Below are 16,788 nucleotides of genomic sequence, written 5' to 3' on the forward strand. Positions count from 1 at the left end.
GTTTTTTTTTTCCACCTCTCTCCAGGGGTTTCTAATGTGTAAACAATTATGAGAACCATCATCTCAGGGGAAAGAGGGGATGTCCTGGTCCTTTGCACGCTGCTTGACTTTTTCCCTTTAAGGAAGTCACATGTTTCATTGCCTCATTTTCTCAGGTACGAAATGTACAGAAACACCTGCCCCGTGTACCTCACAGGGTGGATAATGTCTATCAAGATGCTGTAGTGTGACCGGTGAGCATAGCTTTTTAATGACTGTGCTAATGAGAAAGAGGGCCCAGCTTTGATCCTGAACATGAACCCCACAGAGGTTTTGAGGGGCTTAATGAACAATTAGCTGGTGTATCACTCATCCTAAGTCATTAATACAGTGAGGCAGACCTTAGTTTCTTTCTCCAGTAAGCCAGATACTGTGACTTCATTTCTGTGTGGTCTGCTGAGTTATTTCTGAAATAGTTCAGAAACCCAGAGTATTAAGGAAAGTTGATAAAAGTAGCAAATGAAAGATTGTGCTCGGAAAACATTGGGAGTTTTCAGAAGGGATAATAGGAATAAAAATTATGACTTATGAGAAAAGAGACTTTCCTGGTGGCTCAGATGGTAAAGCATCTGCGGGAGACCTGGGTTCAGTCCCTGGGTTGGGAGGATCCCCTGGAGAAGGAAATGGCAACCCACTCCAGTACTCTTGCCTGGAAAATTCCGTGGACGGAGGAGCCTGGTGGGCTACAGTCCATGGGGTTGCAAAGAGTCGGACACAGCTGAGCAACTTCACTTTCTCTTCTTTTATGAGAAAACACCCAGTGTGAGAGGAAGAATGCTTGTTTATATCAGGTCCTTCACCTGATGTTCGGTGTGTTTTCTGAAGAAAGAAAAGTGATCTTGGGAATTAATGTTTTAATCACAGAAGTAAATGATTCTCTTTTAAACCATCAGAGATGTTCTTAAATTCTTCTGCTTTTTTTGCATCTCCCAAGTCACAAAAAAGATAGTGTTTTTATGTGCAAGGGAGGGGATCTCAAGCTAATTTTTTTTTCCTTTTAAATTCTTTTTTTTTTTAACTAATTATTTTTTTTTACTTTACAATATTGTATTGGTTTTGCCATACATTGACATGAATCCACCACGGGTGTACATGTGTTCCCCATCCTGAACCCCCGCTCCCACCTCCCTCCCCGTCCCATCTAATTTATTAAAAAGCAGGTGACCCCACATAATTGACGATGGCACTGATGTTTGCTATTGTTATTTGTATTCTGCAGTATTTACTTACCAACCTTTTTGAAAAGAGAACATTTCTTTTTAAATTTTGACTCATGAGATTCAGTATTAATCCAAGCTTGCTTTGTATTTTTAGTAATTGAACACAGAGTTGGTCTAGTACTTTTAATGATTGAAACATTACTATTTCTTGAGATAGTTCCCAGTGATTTTATAAATTCAGTTTTGACTCACAAGCGGAGTAAGATGCCCACTTTCACTTCTGCATTTCATTACCTGCCATATCAGTTAATGATTATAGCTGTGCAGTGAGGGGGAACTTTAAGATGGCTGATGGGCCATGCTCCCTGTCAGTACCATACTCAGTGGAGATAAAACAGCTCCCAGGGTGTGAGTTTGGTAGGTGAGCACAGTTGTTTAATCATAAATGAGAAAAAGGGTTCAAATTTGATCCTCAGCATAAACTTCTCAGAGGGCTGAAAGGCCTACTAGTTGCTTCCACTTACACCCTCACCTTCCCGGGCCATCTCCCTGTAGGGGTTGCCGATTACAATGTGGATTGTCTCTTAAGATACATCACCATTGGTGGTAGAGTAGCTCAAAGGATGCACTTTCCAAAATGTACAAGTGCTGCTCATTTTCACATGCAAAAAGCAACCCAAATAGAAAATCAGATCTGTATGTTTGCTTTATCATGATGGTGGTGGTTTAGTTGCTAAGTCATGTTTGACTCTTTGCAACGCCATGGACTGTAGCCTGCCAGGTTATGACCATGGGATTTCCCAGGCAAGATTCCTGGAGTGGGTTGCCATTTCCTTCTCCAGGGGATTTTCCCAACCCAGGGATCAAACCTGCATCTCCTGCTTGGCATGCAGACTCTATTGCTGAGCCACCTGGGGAAACCCTTTCTGAAACATATGCCATCTTTATTTTCTCTGATTATTCTGTTTACAGTGGCGAAAGAATTTTTAATAAAGTGAAATTGTTCGATGGGGTATATTATAAACAACTACAAAGCTCATATCACATTTTTTTTAAAAGATTACTAAAACTAATGTTTTCAGAAAAATACAGAAGGTAAAGATGGAGACGAGGTCTTCACGGTAGGTACTCAGTAAAGACGTGCTGACAGAAGGAGGGAGTAAGGATGGGAGCAGGGAAGCCTTGTCTGGGGCATTTTCCTGGGTTTTTTGCTTTATGCTCTCTTGGATCTGTTTAATGCTTTCTTGATGATAGAATGAGAAAATTTGGATATGATGAGTGATTGTGTGTTGCTGGAAAACCGTAACACAGTCGGTTCACCTCTTGTCAATGTGAAAAGTAAGCGGCTATTCGATAAGATTTAACATAATGTCTTTGGACCAAACATTTGTTCTTTTGTGTTATTTTAATATGTATTTTGGTGGTGACATTAGGTGTTAAGTAATGAAGTGGTAAGTTTCAAACTCACTGTGTATTGAAGGCATTTTGTTTCCCCTTTTGATTGGTTGATATTGTATCTAAATTTAGTCTTATATGTGAATACAGAATGTAAAATATTTTATTTTTTTTTATTTATTTTTTTTTTATCGTTACCATCTTTCTAAATTCCATATATATGCGTTAGTATACTGTATTGGTGTTTTTCCTTCTGGCTTACTTCACTCTGTATAATAGGCTGCAGGTTCATCCACCTCATTAGAACTGATTCAAATGTATTCTTTTTAATGGCTGAGTAATACTCCATTGTGTATATGTACACAATGTAAAATTTAGTCTTATATGTGAATACAGAATGTAAAATATTTTAAACTGGACTTTTCTTAGGACTGAGGTATATACAGTAAAAGATTTAAGAAGTTGTCTTTCAAGAGTTGTGTGTGTGGTATTATCCAGTATGCTTGTGTGTCTTTTCCCTGTGGAGGAGATGGTAAGAAAATGTGAGTCTTAATATTATAGTGGCTTGGAACTGACGATATTATTTTCTAATTACAAAATTCACTCAGTCTCATGGGTTGCATAGAATAGCTGTTGGCCCATCTGGGCATATGTGTTAAAAGGTTCCATTGATGTTTAAAAAATACATTTAAAACAGTTTCATTGAGATATAATTCACATAATGTACAATCCATCCATTTAAAGTGTACAACTTAGTGGTTTTGTAGTGTATGCAGTGTTGTGCAGCTATCACAATTAATTCTAGAATATATTCATTACTCTCCAAGAAACCCCATGCCCATTAGCAGTCACTCCCACTTGCCCCAGTCCCTCATTTTACTGACTTTTACTTCTTTGTCCTTACCTGATTTTTTGTTGTCTTTAATGTGTAAATATGTCTGTTTCATGGAGAAGAGGAAGGCTTTTTTGTTGAGCACTTTTTCTGTGCCAAACATCATCCTGGGCATGCTTTCCCAGTGATTGCCTTCAGTGCTCAGGACAAAATCCAAAGTGACTTCCCTCATTATATTTTAAAAGAGGAGACTTAGAAAGGGATTCACGTGGCGAGGGAATTTGAACCCACAGCGGTCGGAGTTTGAGCCCTTGCCTCTTCAAACCTCCTCCTAGGTGTTCTGGATTTCTGTCACTGCCCAAAGTTCCTGTGTATCTTACAAACCTCTCTTTGGAGAGAAGGATTAAATTTGATAATAATAGCTGGAGTTTTTATTTTTAAGCATGGAGGGGTAGGAGATTTCTCTGTAGGTCTAGCATCTCATCTTGGCAGGAGTCATTGAATCAGCCTTAGCTGGGTTGCCGTATACAAACCATCCCTTTCAGCCCCGCTCTGCCATAAGCTTCCTTCGTGCACAAACCCCATCTGTTTTGTTCACTGTTGTGTCCCCAGCGCCTGGCACGGAGTAATACACCATACATATTTGTTGAATGTTGAATAAATTCACAGAACAAAGTGATCTGGTCTTGATACCTGTTTAAGTTTGAATAGTGTCGCTTTCTACTCAGGAATATGTTACTTTTAAATTAAGTTTGGCCTACACAATCTGGAAAATAAAGTTCTAGAAATCTAGTTGGTTACTGACTTTTTAAAGCTGTTATAAAATCTGACAATATTTCAGCTTCCAGCTTTGCTATTATTAGACTAATCTCCACAAAAAAGGAGAAACAAACTATTTGGCGTGCTTCTTCCCTTCAGTCATTTATATCTTCAATATGGTGTTGATTTTTTTTATTATTTTAAAAGAAATACATTTTGAGACATTTGGGGGAGAAAAAATACAGACGAAAAAGTCATCTATGATCTCATTGTTCAGACAAGACTTCAGTTTATTGATTTCTTTCCAAATATTATTTGGAATGAACATGAAATGTCTAAATTTCTCTCATGGTAACTATTTACACTGCCTTCAACTCCTTAGATAATTGTGATCTTTGTGCATGAAGTTTTTGTATTGTTTTGTGGATTTGCAGTTATTGGGCTAGCAGCAGTTTTCAAGGAGAATTGCTGAGTCAGAGCACACGGGCATTTTTGATACACTAGCAGATAGTAACTGTTTAACCACTTTCCCAACAGGTGGTACTGGTTCACAGCCCAGTGGATCCCCTCCTTGGTTACCTGTCCCAACTTTGGGCTCAGTGACATTTTGATGGCATGAGATTTTAAGTAAAATGCGTAGCTTGCAGTGCCAATATCCAGGGTCCTGTCCTAGACAGAAGAGGGAATAGGACCTTCTTCATGTAGTAAATATTGAAATGGTCCAGCCTGAGAAGGCAGGTGTGCAAGTGAAGTGGTGTTCCCAAGAGAGCTTGCAGCTGAGGCTCTGCCTGGTGGCGGGCTTTGCTCTGGATGTAGTGTAGATTTCACTCCTGCTTATGTCTAGTATGACATTTTACAGCTTTTTTTCCCCCCAGTGAAAGAAGTTAAAGAGACTTTTAGATCTGAGGAATTCAAACACCCAGGGGAGAAAATTAGTCTGTCAAGCATCCATTCTGAACTGGGAGGAATTGAAATCACTCGTGTTTCTGTCTCTGCAAACATCTTTCTTTTGGGTTCTGCTCCTTCAGAATAAAGATCGACAAAGGATAAGGTCTTTATAGAGAAAGCTTTGCACTGCATGGTTTGTTGGTAACATATTATCATTTGTCTTATGTTGTATCCCAGCAGTTTGTGGATTTCTCTGTGGCACACCCTGACTCTGCCCTGCCCTCTATCTCCAGGCATCTATTTCCTCCCATGGCCTCTTCCCTTGGCCACCTCTGTGTATCGAGGCTGCAGGAGGAAGAACTATTGAGATAGTTTTTAAAAGTAATATCTACCAAAGCATTCCCATACGTACCCAGGCCTTCTTTTCTCAGATAAGTTTGGTTAATATTTCCCAGGCAAAAGCAAAATAAGCTGTAGGGAGAAGGAATTAGGAATTAGGTTGCAAAAAAAGCCTTTCTCAGCAGAGTTGGGAGAATTAAGCTCATGGGCACAATTACAGAGTATCCAGCAAAGTCTGATGTAACAATGGGGAGACCCAAGGCGAGGGAGGATAAAAAGTGATGCGAGGTAGGCAAGACCCTTATTGCTTATTTGATAATTGCTTATAACTGGGTTGTAAATTGAGTAATTACATACTTACCACACCTATATATATATATATATATACCTATATATGTGTATACATATATATACATTTCCTAATGATGCCTTCTGACTCAGATATATTTTTGAGACACTTTCGTAGTATTTGCAGTCCTCAGGTGTAAGAAGTATGGCTCTTTCCTCTACATGACACATGACATGTTTGGCAAGCCTGAACAATTAAACACTTTTGCCCAGGGAACTTTACACTGCTCTGCCAACATGTAATTAGCATCTCATTTATGTGGAAAACTCCTATAATTAGTCCTATTACACTTCTAAAGAACCTGGGGTCCAGTCTAAATAAAGTGACTGTAGGTTCTTTCTGGATTTCCAGAGAGTCTTACCTAAAATGATCAGCCTTGCCTAGTTTTATGTCTGTGTTTGTTGATGTGTGTCTGTATGAATATAACCAATTATTTTAAAAATATGCTAAAAGGAAAATAAACATGTGCTTGTCAGTTTGAGGTTTTGACTGAAATGTGGGAACTCAGTTCGGCTTATAGCGGGAAATGTTTTTAAAGAATTTAATATTCACCAAATATTTTTACAAAAATACCCCCAAATGTCATTTTCAACTCCATATTTCTTAACAAGGAAAAAAAAAAAAAAAGGCCCAGCACTTGCGGTGCATCAGAGGCGGTACCACATGTTCTTCTGGCTCAGTGGGCAGCCTGTTCCTGCCAGCCCTTCAGGGGCTCACTTGTACATCTGCACCGTTTGTATGTTGTCATGTCGATGTCTTCTTGATATCCACATTGACAGGCAACTTTTGAAGGAAGTCACAAGCCGACAGCGGAGAACACTGAATGTGTCTTATTTCTCCTGAGTAGCAGCAGAGACCGACGTGTTTGAACAGAGCCAGGGAAGACTGCTTTCCACCACTTTCTACAGCTTCAGAAGAAGACCCTGTAGTTCTTTAGAATATGAAAAGCTTTCTAGTTAAGACAAACCTGTACAGGGTGAATGCTGTAAGAGCAGATGAAGCAGCATTGAGATCAGTGGCATCAACTGGGCTCTCTCTGAATCTGGAACCAGGGTGACTGCAATAAACAAGCATGCAAAAAGTGCTTTAAAGTTCAAGAAGTCTTTGAATACTCAAGGGCAGACAGACAGGTTGGGAGGCCATAACCCGGAGCTGTGACAGTCTTCTTTGCAAAAGCATTCGTGCCATGTTCTCATTTCTTCGCTGAGACCTCTGGTTGGTAGGGTGACTAAAAGGCATTATACATGCAGTGAGAGTTCTAAAAAATGTTATGTTTTGAGTTGGTAGTGGAACAAATGACCCAATTAGGGGATTAGAGGAACGGAGTTGGTTGGCGGGGGTGGCGATTAGTTTTCAAAGAAGCAAAATGCAGTGAGCCAGTTGAAATTATATAGACTGCACATTTATCTTCAGTGATTCAGAAGGCGACTGTTAACCTCAGACCCTCAGCCAGTTACTGGAGAATCTCTGAAGTGTATACCCTTTAGGACATCTTACTTTATATATCAGTCAGTTCAGTCGCTCAGTCGTGTTCGACTCTGTGACCCCATGGACTGCAGCATGCCAGGCTTCCCTGTTCATCACCAACTCCTGGAGCTTGTTCAAACTCATGTCCATCAAATCGGTGATTCCATCCAACCATCTCATCCTCTGTCGTTCCCTTTTCCTCCTGCCTTCAATCTTTCCCATCTGGTTCTTTTCCAAGGAGTCAGTTCTTTGCATCAGGTGGCCAAAGTATTGGAGTTTCATTTTCAGCATCAGTCCTTCCAATGAGTATTAAGGACTGATTTCCTTTAGGATGGACTGGTTTGATCTCCTTGCAGTCCAAGGGACTCCTAAGAGTCTTCTCCGACTTTATATATGGCTTTTGAATTAAGTACTTGCTTAAATATCATGCAGCCTACCTTGCATTTTTCTTGTAGTAGCACGTTTCCAAGGATGGAAACAAAGCATGACTTATAGTGAATGTGACCATTAAGTAGTTGAAGCTATGATTAGCATCATTATCCTCATATTCTCAAAATGAGGAAGATGGAGTCTGCGAAGTTACGACTATGGTGGAAATCAAGGCAGGGTCAAAAGGAGAATAAAGGGCCAGAGTTCCAGTAGCTTCAGTGATGGCGTGGGAGGAATGTAAGGTTTCAGAAGGATGTGGACTGGACCATATGGGTTCCTCCTCCAAGGAGTCATTTAGCTTATTCAAAATCTTGGGGTCTGGGTTCTGGCTCATTGATAAGCCCGGCTTTCTTCACATTTGACTGCCACCCTGACCACTTGTGATCAGGCTTTTTCACCCAAGCGGTGGCCACCTTCATCTTGGGTATATTTACTCACTGTAAACCTTTGGGTATTTGGAAAGTAGAACGAGAAGCCTGGTGTTTAAAAAGGAATATTAGGGAGTTGTCCGGGAGCTGAAATTTGTGTTGTTTATTCCCTCCGCAAATTATGGCGACTTCAACTTGTTATGGTTCCGTGTTTGATGTCATTGCCCTGTTTATTTCATTCTGATTATGAATGAAAAGTGACAAGGAATAGCAGAAGTGCCAGGCCTATTGGTAAGCATAATGTGATTAGTTAGAACCCCAAAGAGGGTCAGTTTTCAAAACCTTTTCTGATGCACGTGAACTTCTTTTTGTATTTTGGTTACTTGAATAGTGAAAAGTATTTTGAGTGAGAGTACCTGACTGAAAAAATGCGTGTTGAGATGCTGTGTGCCTTTTTAATCCCCCAAGATAACTAAATAGAAGGAATATCTTATACTTCGTACAACATACTGTGCTTATTAAGATTTTCTGGAAGGCTCAGTCGCCTAAATCAAGAAACATTTGTAATATTTTTATTAAAAATTCTCCTTTATTCTCTTAGCTGCAATGGCTCTAATACCTATCTGTTTAGCAGATTCTTGAAAATGTATTGATGTAGAGCGCTCAAGAGTTTTTGGAGTTGCCCTCCACAGTAATTTTGGGTTAGGTCAGTAGGCAGGGTTAATGTTATCATGGCTATGTATATGTTAATCAGAACACAGCCATGTACTATGACTCTCTCTCTTTGCTTATCCAGTTTTCTCCCTGGGGTAATAATTATCTTATTTTTTGTTTGTTTAATGTTCTATGTGCCCTTCACTAATGCGTCACAAACTATCATGCCAGAATTATGAACTGCTTCTCAGTTTGTTGACGTACAGCAAGCATTTCTAGATGTTTTATCTTTCGGAGTAGTCTCTCTATAGAGTCTTCTGTGCTCCAATCTGGATCGATAGCTCACACCTTATGCAGAGGTATGAAAGTCAGAGCTTTCTCTTGTACATCCTGCAGATTCATTCCATTCACCTCCTGTGTTAAACAGTCTGTTTCCCGGGTCTTTGTACCCTATTCTCTTGTTTTTGTCCCTTCATTTTGGAGAAGCGCATGTCCCAATAGCTTCCTAAGAGAGGGTTCATGGGAATTAACATTTTTGCAATCTTGATGTTTGGGCATGTTTTCCTTCTCCCTCACCTGATTGATATAGTGGTTCGATGAAGAATTGGTTAGAATAATTTTCTCTCCAGACTGTTAAGATGTGGCTCCATCACTTTGAGTGTTGTCTTTGACATGTTCCATGTCATCCATATTTGAGTCCTTCTGCGTGACACCTGTTTGTTTTCCCATGTTCCAAGCCTTCATCTTCTCCTTGTCCCCAGCATTCTGACATTTCTCCGTGACACCCTTCTGTGTGTTGTGCTGGACTTGATCCTGTCATTGGAAACTCAGGCCCTGTAGGGTTGAAAGTTTTGTAGATTTATTTCTTTGGAGAGGATGTAAAATCTGTTTCTATGCTCTCTGTTTCTGGAGCTCCTTTATTTACAGTTTGAACCTCCTATGTCAATCTTCTACTTTTCTGATCTTTTCTCTCCTTTTTCAGATCTCTGGCTTAATAGGCTTTTATATGTTTTCTGATTTGGGGAGATTTTATCAACTTTATCTTTCAGTTTTTTCATTGAAGAAGAAATCTGTTCTCTTATAATTTTCATTTCTAAAATCTCTTTTTGTTACTGGAATTGTTTATTTTAAAGTCTCTTATTCTAATTTCATGAATGCAGTGTCTGTCTATTCATTTTCCTTAAAGATAGTAATAACCCTTTCCCTCTCTTTTTTTTTTCTCTTTTTCTCTTAGCGTTGTTTCTAATTTAATTTCCATTTTTTGTTTGTGTTTGTTTTGGCCTCTTTCTTTGGTGTTGGAGATTTTTCTCGGGTGCCTGATGTTTCTTGGCTGACAGCGTCTGAATGATACACTGAGAAGCTGGTTTGAAGTTTCACGTGCTCGGGGGTACCTTTGTGATGGTGTGGGGAGACCTGGGTATATCGTTTCTCTACGGGACTCCCCAGCTGCCTTTTCTCTTGATTTGATCAGTTTCCCCAAAAAAAGCCTTCCCTGATTTTTTTGGCTACCAGCTTTTGGGGTGCCCAGTTCAGGGGAAAATGGGTGACGGTTTCACTCTTCATTGTATAAAAAAAAATCTCATCTTCCTGTTTTTGTTTTTGTTGTTTTAAATAGTAACTACAATATCAGCTCCATTATACAGATGAGAAAACTCTTAAAGAGCCTTAAGTTCCTTTATTGAGTTTCTTGGCAGCTGCCATTTATTTTGTGGTCTGAAACTGAGATAATTTCAATTGATTTGTATTCTGCCATCATAATGATCACTTTTATAGAGAGATCACGTCATTTAATTTGTTATTGTCATGGCTTACTTGGCCTATTTTTTCCCCCCAAACTGGGCTTTAATTATGCTTGGTTTTCAGATAGATTCGAAGTTTGAAAAACTAAAACAGTGGCATATAAATGAAACAACAAACCGTCTTTTTTGTTTTGCTGTTTGTTATCTAAACAAAAGAAATTCAGTAGCTTTTGGAATGAACAGATTCTCCCCTAACCCCAGCTCTTTCCGCTTCCCTGTGGGTCCTGGCTGGATCATTATTTTGGGCTTGAACTCTGTTCTTTCAGAACTCTGTTCTGAAAAACCAGAAATTCCTTTCATGTGTTTGTAGCAAAACTATTATTCCCCTGGTTTTGCCTAACCCTTTAACATCTGCACCTCTAAGACTCTGAAGTTGAGACAGGCCTCATAAGCGTGTCCTTCTACAAAGAACAGCTGTGTTGAAGACACCCCATGAAAGTCAAGGTCCCATGGCCATGTCCTGTGGTAGAACCACGCCCCAGGGGTCTCTGGAAGCACTATGCTCACTTGACTGCTGCTGCTGCTGCTAAGTCCCTTCAGTTGTGTCCGACTCCGTGCAACCCCATAGACAGCAGCCCAACAGGCTCCCCCGTCCCTGGGATTCTCGAGGCAAGAACACTGGAGTGGGTTGCCATTTCCTTCTCCAGTGCATGAAAGTGAAAAGTGAAAGTGAAGTCGCTCAGTCGTGTTCAACTCTTCGCGACCCCATGGATTGCAGCCTACCAGGCTCCTCCATCCATGGGATTTTCCAGGCAAGAGTACTGGAGTGGGCTGCCATTGCCTTCTCCGCTTCTTAGCCTAGAAAGGAGCTTTTCCCTTTAGTCCACCTACTTTTGTGTGATGAAGGATACTTATCTTCGTTACTGAGTACAAAGACTGTAAAAGTTGATTGTAAATATTACCTCAGTATTTTACTGTGAGGAGGTTTTCGGTCTGTCTGGTTTGTGCATATGTCCCTAGTTCCCAGCACATGGGCAAGCAACCAGTAAATAAGTGTTATCTGAATGAACGCATGGTGAAAAGAAAGGAGGTTACGTCAGTCTATGGCTTTATTTTTATTTTTTAGAATGTATTTATAATTTTTATTAGAGTATAGTTGACTTATGACGATGTGTTAGTTTCGAGTGTACAGCAAAGTGTATAAGTTATACATGTCTATATATCTACTCTTTTTTTAGATCCTTTTCCCATATAAGCCATTACCGAGTATTGAGAAGAGTAGCCCATGACTTTAAAACCACCCCTTGTCCCTTGTCCCCTCTCCCTGTGGCTCAAGCCCATGTTGACTCTCAGAGAAATCTTGTGTGGGTTTTTGCACGGTTCTGCTGGTCCAGTCAATAAGGTGACAGGAGGTAAGCTGCAGGACACATTTTTATATCCTTAAAAGTGTTATCTTCGAGGAGCATAGTTTGTAATACTGAAGTGAAAAGAAGCCTCCTTTCAGAGGGTCAGCTTGATGCAGACAAAGCTGCAAATTTGTTTTCAGCTTCAAGATTTAGTGCCTTGGCCTCCATGGCAGTAGCTCACTGTGGAATTGTTTTCTTGCTCCTTCATCTAAGTCTCCTGCTCGGCCATAGGAAAGGCTGGATGTTTACAGAGCTGGCAGCACCAGATTCTTCTTTTGCAGACAGTCATGGAGATTTGTTGCCTGGGACTTTTCTGAGTTAATGGTGTGCTCTTGGGAAAACACACCAATCCGTTTTCATATCTGAGGGCAACCACAGAACCTCCCGTGGGAAGGCCAGCTGGCGTCCGGTCACTTACCTGCTGGGAAGGGAACCATCAGAGCGAAAGTTGTTGCCCGCTCTCCTGGGTAGAGCTGTTGTCAGCCCTGCCTGAGGTAGACAGCGTCCCAGAACACCCGCATCCGGCAACCACCGTGCAGCATCAGCAAACGGAGTCAGATTCAAACTTGACCAGGTTGCACCCTGGTTTTGTCCCCCAGTTGGAAATACAAACATTAGAACTGACGTGACAGCCCATTGTGGTAGGGGTGGCACTTTCAAGATGTCCTTTCTGGCCCCTGGTTAAGCCTTCAGCCTGTTTAGGCTTTTACAGGAACACACCACTGGTACTTAGTAGGAGACCATAGAAAAAGAAACTCCAGTGGGTGGTTATGTTTGTACACTCTTGGTCAGAACTTTCGTTATTATGTGGATTTCTGAAGTTAATTTGATTAATTTTAGTCTTTCACAGTTCACTGAGATTTTGTCCCAAAGTGGAGGCATTTGGGTACTGAGAGTTGACGTTTTTAACATTTCCTGGTAACACTGGGATCAACATTCTAGGAATTGCTTCATTGCCAGCTTTCCTTTTTTGGCATGGAAAATGCGTGAATAATGCCTTCTTTGAAGCTCGAAGGCACACAATGAGCTAAGAACTCTCTAATTGAACTTTACAAGCTGAGGGGGACGCGTTGGACTTATGGGCTGCATTTGAACAAACTTCTAGTCACCATAATTTAGTAAGGGTTAGCTGCCAAAAGCCATGTGGGGCTTTATTTGATCCATTTATGAATTAAGAGGCTGCAGTAAATTAATTACCCTATATTGGGGCTAATAAAATCTGCAGGATGAGAAGGCCTTTGGGTTCTTGTGTGGAGGAGAATCAGGACAGAGCTGCTTCCTGGTGTGGGAGCCTTGTCTGGCCCCAGGCCTTCCACGACGCTGGGGAGGGATGGCGTTCATACTCCGTGTCCAGTGAAGAGGCATTGGAGCCAGTTTTGGCTCCGGGACTGCAGGAAGGCTGTGCTTTATTGATCATAATAAGCTGTTCTGTCTTATTAAACTTGCATCATGGAGTCTGGTTTTTAGGAGCCCTATTGAGAATTAGTTGCAGAAGAAGCGATTTGCTTGTATTTTCCGACAGTTAACAGGCCAAGCAGATGGGCGAGCAGACCTGAAATAGTAGGGTTGGCTGCCTGCCACCAGCCTGTGAATTTTGATTTGCATGGATATGTAATAGTTTGATTTTTCCCTTTTTTGGAAGTTCTTGCCTCTGAGCCTCAGGGAGATTAATCCTTGGTTTCCTGTTGAAGGCCCCCTTGGTAGCGCTTGTCGCCGAGGTGGACCACACAGCCTCTGGGCCAGGTTGGGGTAGATCAGGACACCGGCCCTGTGTTGTCACGGTGCCCCAGTGTCCCACGGCTTTTCAGGGAAAACTGCTTCCACTCACTATTTGCTGTGCGTTTTCTGGTGTTTTCCTTTTCTTCAGGCAATGCTCATCAACACACTGAATAACTCAGGAAAGGATATTAAACTTAACACTTCCAACAGGGCGTTTATATACAAATGTGAAATAAGCCAGAGCTGCATTTGGGCAAAGATGATCTGAGTCCTTGCTCAATCAGTTTTAAAAACTTGTTTTGTTAAATATATAGGAAATACTGTTTTAAATATATGTGTAAGGTATAAAGAACAACATGAAAGCATATGTCCTGCCACTGAGATGAAGAAATAGAATGTAGTTTTATTGTTGTTCAGTCGCTGAGACATGTCTGACTCTTTGCAACCCCATGGACTGCAGCACACCAGGCTTCCCTGTCCTTCAGTATCTCCCGGAATTTGCTCGAACTCCTGTCCATTGAGTCAGTGATGCCGTCCAGCCATGTCTTTCTCTGTTGCTCCCCTTCCCCTTCTGCCCTCAGTCTTTCCCAGCATCAGGGTCTCATGGAATTTTTGAAAACCCCCGGTGGCCCTTCCTTTATCCCATTCAGCTGCTGCTTCTCTGTAAAAAACCACTTTTCTGAATATTTTGTTTTTAATGCCTACATCTTCCTTCATCCTCTGAATTTCTAGCTAATACATTGTTCTTCATGATATAAGTGGGATCATGTACAGTACACTTTTTCAGCGCACTGTTTTCATTCAACGTTAAGATCTAGTTCATTTTCATTGCTGTATCGAGTTGTTTGAATATACCATTATTATTTATCCATTCCTGTGCCCATGGACTTTTGGATTGTGGCTCGTTTTTTGCTATTTCAAATGTTCTCCACGTGAACTTTCTTGTACATGTCTCCTAGTATCTAAACCAGTTTTAAAACAAACCAATCTACTTTATACAGTATGCTGTTTTGTGTTTTTTTTTAAGGTTTGTTTTGCTAAGAGGGTATGCCACAAAATATTCCAGGTATTATAGATTATAAAATGACCATTTATTACACACTTCAAAGAAAGACCTGTATTTACACAACAGTATGAAAGAACAGTAGCTTTATTTCTGTGCTCTTAAAAGTGGTCCAGATAAAAGTCCTTGTTGCTACAAAAGGCCTTTCATTAATGTTTGTTAAAACTGCAGCTTGAAGAGTCAAATGGAATTTTAAGATCAGAAAGACAAATGTTAAGAAAAGAAAACCAACAAGAAATACCTGCTTCATTTATGGGCGCTCTCTTCACCTCCCTCTCCTGAACTCATGGGGCATTTATTGTTCGCACTTGCCACTAGGTGTTCTGGTTAGGAGTCTCTAGTGACCTCACCAAAGGCCTCTGATGGCCTCTCTTCAACTTCTCATAAAATTGAGAACATACTAGGTCCTTCGTAAACATGCACCGCTCTTCAAGTATGTATTCCCAGAGATGCTGTGTTAAATAGAAAGAACTCTGGGTGTCTTCTGTAGCCTCATCTTGCTTCCCAGGGGCCTTACTTCCCTTTGTTCTCTGCCCAAAGCCTTCTTTTCCCAGGTCTTATGCATGGCCAGCTCTCAGTGCCCTTCTGGTTTGGGCTCAGATTTTACTCCCCTAGAATAATGTTCCTTGACTCCCATCCCTAAACTTAACTTCTCTGCTGTCACTTCTTAAACCCTCGTACTGCATTATTTCTTCAGGGACTTAGTACCTAAAATTGTAGCTGCTTGTTTGGTTATTCTGTGTTTTGTCCCACTTGGTATGTGGATGGAGTCTATCTTGCTCACTGCTGTATTCCAAGCACCTGTAGTGCCCAGCACACGTAAGGAGCATAAAATTGGGTTGAGTGAATGAATTTTCCTTAAATAACAGATCAACTAAGGATATTTGTGAGTAAAGCATGGCTATAGTCTCATGCAGTATATTCTAGTAGAGATAAGAGACTTCTAAGCAAGTCAGCAAACTCCTTAGGACTTATTTTTCTCATCTGATAAAATGGGATTATAGATGTAGCAAGTATAAAAACATTAATAGGTTTAAAATTGCTTTTTTTAAAATGGAAAAGATGTGTTATTATTGTATGTATTGCTGACATTATATAATCTGCCATAGTCATATTCGCCCTTAAGGTTGTTGAAGGGAACTTGAATTGGGAACGTTTTTAGAGTTTTCCTGTAGAAAAATGCTCTTTAAAGACAAAAAGAGCAGTAGAGTTGAAAGGCACCATAAAACTTGTTTATCTCAAACACGTAACTCCAAATCAGCCTTAGTAATTCTCATCAAGAGTCTGCCTGCTTTTAAATGGCATGGGCACCTAGCTGACATGACCTGACATTTCCAAAAAACACTTTTATTTCCCTCTCCCAACAGTTTTATATATTCAGAGTTTTAGAAATGCTACCCTTACTGATAGTTCGTAATATTCTCTTGTTTGTTCATTTAGTGTATTATTTATCTGACCAGCTGAGTTGTGCTCTCCTTCAAAAGAGAGACTGTTTTCTTTGGAATTTGTTGTTCTCTTGGACAAACATAGTCATGTGCTTGGCAGAGAAAAGGTGTTTGGATACAAACTTTTATAAGTCGTTAAAAATTTTTTTTTTATTATTAACTTTAGAATCTACTAGACCTGTTTTTCTCAGCCTAGACTCCACATTAAAATCATCTTAGGAATTTTGGGAAAATGCCATGGCTCATGGCTCATGTCTCCTGTCCAGAGATTCTGACTTGGTTGGTTGAAGATGGAGTCTACGCGTTGTTGTTTTTTTTTTGTTAATTTGTAACTTTCCACAGGTTTTTCTGATCAGCGCTGGGTGCTGAGAAGCAGTAAGCTAGACTAGATCATTAGTTCACAAAAACGGCTGTCCACTGGAGTCACCTGGGGAAATCCAAATAGGCTTGTGCTTGAAGCCCACTCCCAGAGGTTCTCATTTAAATTGGGGTGGGCTTTGTGGGTGGGGGATGGTTTAAAAGACCGCTCAGGAGATTCTAATGTGCAGCATTTTGGAACCTTCAGCACTGAACTGTGGGCTGCTTGAACACAGCAGGAGACCCAGAAAGATCTATGCAACTTTGCCTGATAATAAGATGTTCCCGGATTGCATAAGAAAATGCAGACCCCCTCCACCCAGAATCTCCAGAGGAATGGTTGGGAACCCCAAGCTCCCCAGGTGGTGTTATGATCAGGC

At 40.6% G+C, this 16,788-nt stretch overlaps 1 protein-coding gene across 12 annotated transcripts in view; it reads left to right on the forward strand.

Annotated features, from left to right (window-relative positions):
• The window catches only part of ZNF608 (zinc finger protein 608), a 130,613-nt gene that overhangs the window by 57,425 nt on the left and 56,400 nt on the right, over nucleotides 1-16,788 (forward strand). For 2 of the 12 annotated variants that reach the window (XM_086410574.1, XM_086410575.1), the window contains exon 1: nucleotides 7,595-16,786. The exons of the other annotated variants lie outside the window; for them this stretch is intronic. The gene's annotated coding sequence lies outside the window, so the exon portion shown is untranslated. Of the gene's footprint in view, nucleotides 1-7,594; nucleotides 16,787-16,788 lie in introns of those variants that run through there. 12 annotated transcript variants of the gene reach the window in all.

Source organism: Bos grunniens, chromosome 7 (genome assembly GCF_055505025.1).
Source record: "Bos grunniens cultivar Pamir isolate PY7600 chromosome 7, Bosgru_T2T1.0, whole genome shotgun sequence".
NCBI classification, from domain to species: domain Eukaryota; kingdom Metazoa; phylum Chordata; class Mammalia; order Artiodactyla; family Bovidae; genus Bos; species Bos grunniens.